Raw genomic sequence first — 2,013 nt, 5'->3', positions numbered from 1 at the left:
TTTGATTGTTGTCACATACCCGCACACACATAAAAAAAAAAAAATTAATATTACCGACCTACTCTTACCATTCGATAATATATTTACATTGATCTCACTTACCATGCGATAATATAGTTTACATTATCACGGATTTCATTTGGTTTACATATGTTTGAATGGATATGATGCGGCGAGTGATATCCATATGGTTTATGGCATTCTCTGTTTCCGGCCATCGTGCATGGACTTCGGCTTACGTTTGGGGTTGGCGCCTTGCATATTTCCGTTACCGGAATTAGCAACCCGAGGCCGTCCTGCCCTGATGCTGTGCTGGCGCCTTTAGCTGTAACCATTTGGGCGCTGCATTTACTATCGCCGGCCCGATCACGTGATGGGAGGGTGTCAAAGTTTGCCGCCTAAGTTTTACCGCTCAGATCAATGGTTTGGATGCTTTGGTATGCATCCGAGGGTAGGAGGCCCTCCGGCTCCAATCTCGATGATGGCCCCTTCTCGATCGTTCGGAACTGGTAAAACTCGGCGTCCCGACGTTCACGGCCCCATTCGCCGCTGCCCGAGTTTGGTTCAGTCCCCCTCCGCCGAGTGATCTCCTTCTCCGCCGAGCTAGCACAGATCCGCCGAGCGTCCATACTACAGGCTATATTTACCTTTCGCTACAGAGCCCGGGTAAGGTTACAGTCTCGGCGCCTTCTACTTATATTGAGTTTTTGGGTTAATTCTGTTATGCCTTTCGTGTTACAGTTTTCTTAAGGCGGTATTGTTTGTGGTTGCAGCTGGGCTTGTTCCCGAGTTCGGCCAGGAGATGCAGGGTCTCCTTCCAGCACCAGAGTGACTCGGCCATCCCTCAGGTACGTCCCTCCATCGTTTATGTATTACGCCGATCTGGTTAACCGTTCTTCTCTCGAGTCTAGCCGTGGCGACCTTATTGTTTTGTTTATGGTTGGTCGCAGAAGGTACTGGCTCGCCACAGTCCGCTCATTACCTATTTCTCCCGACTACGGGATATGGGTTCCGGTGGAACCCTAAGGTTCCCAGAAGTTCTGCGTTGGAAAGTTACTTAAGTTGCCGACTGTAAATGAATGTTGATATATCTGTGAACTGGATTGTTACATTAATTGTATACATTTAGAACCGGTTTCTGGCTTAAAGCCTGTGGTTACTGTTGTCTGGGCCGGACCCAGTTTTTATTTCTCCTGAACAGTTAATGTAGACTCGCGGCCATGGCTTAATATTTATGAATCTCTATTTTTTTTGCTACCGCATTGGTTATTGAATTTTTTTTTGTTTTTTGAAGAAAGGTTATGGATCATATCGACCCAGGTACTGCAAGATTTGGCCGTTCACTTGCGGCTCGGTAACATATTGTTTGCCCTTGGTGTTTGTAACTTTCAAGTTTACATATATATGCATGTCCGTGTTATCATGGTTCTTGTTACCGTTAATGGAATTCATTTATAATTTCTCGTCTGATAAGTCCACTGTCTCGGTTGTATTCCCGACTTCTCCTTGTTTTATTTTCATAGTTTAAATATCGTCTGGCAAGTCACAGGCCAGAAATATTCTTCAATGTTTTGCTATACGGTACGTTCCGTCTTCGGTAAGGATTATGATGTCTGTTATTAGCTGAGATTTGCTCAGTTTGATTCCGAGGTTTCCTTTGAATAATGTATTTCAATTTATAGCTCCATTTCGTTCCATAGTTGTCTGCAGACATTCACAACTTTTGTTGGTAATTGGTTCAGTTATTGTGGCGGCAGGGTCCTGTGCCGCGGCTTTCATCCAGCCCTAAGGATTACATTTTTCCTCTAAATCCCCATTCATCGACCCTTTGGGGTTTTACCACCTACGGCTACAGGCTGCCATCCTCTCCATGATTATTCTTAGAGCCAGAGCCCGCTGCAATCTCCGGGTCTATTTTGGTCTTTTTACGCACTAGGCTGGCTATAATTCTTTTAGGCTATTCCACTAAGTTCATGTCTATAACCTCCCTTTGCCCTGTCGAAGACCCACTCC

At 45.3% G+C, this 2,013-nt stretch overlaps 1 long non-coding RNA gene across 1 annotated transcript; it reads left to right on the top strand.

Moving 5' to 3' along the window:
- Positions 1–434: 434 nt before the first annotated feature.
- On the top strand, positions 435–1,211 carry LOC149200128 (uncharacterized). The gene is made up of 3 exons (XR_016253339.1): positions 435–666; positions 774–848; positions 951–1,211. It is a non-coding gene; the product is annotated as an uncharacterized LOC149200128 (long non-coding RNA).
- Positions 1,212–2,013: the final 802 nt, after the last annotated feature.

Source organism: Pinus tabuliformis, chromosome 2_1, assembly GCF_031772625.1.
Source record: "Pinus tabuliformis cultivar Carrire ecotype Pingquan chromosome 2_1, CPIR1, whole genome shotgun sequence".
NCBI classification, from domain to species: Eukaryota; Viridiplantae; Streptophyta; class Pinopsida; order Pinales; family Pinaceae; genus Pinus; species Pinus tabuliformis.
This window is presented reverse-complemented; position numbering and strand designations above follow the sequence as displayed.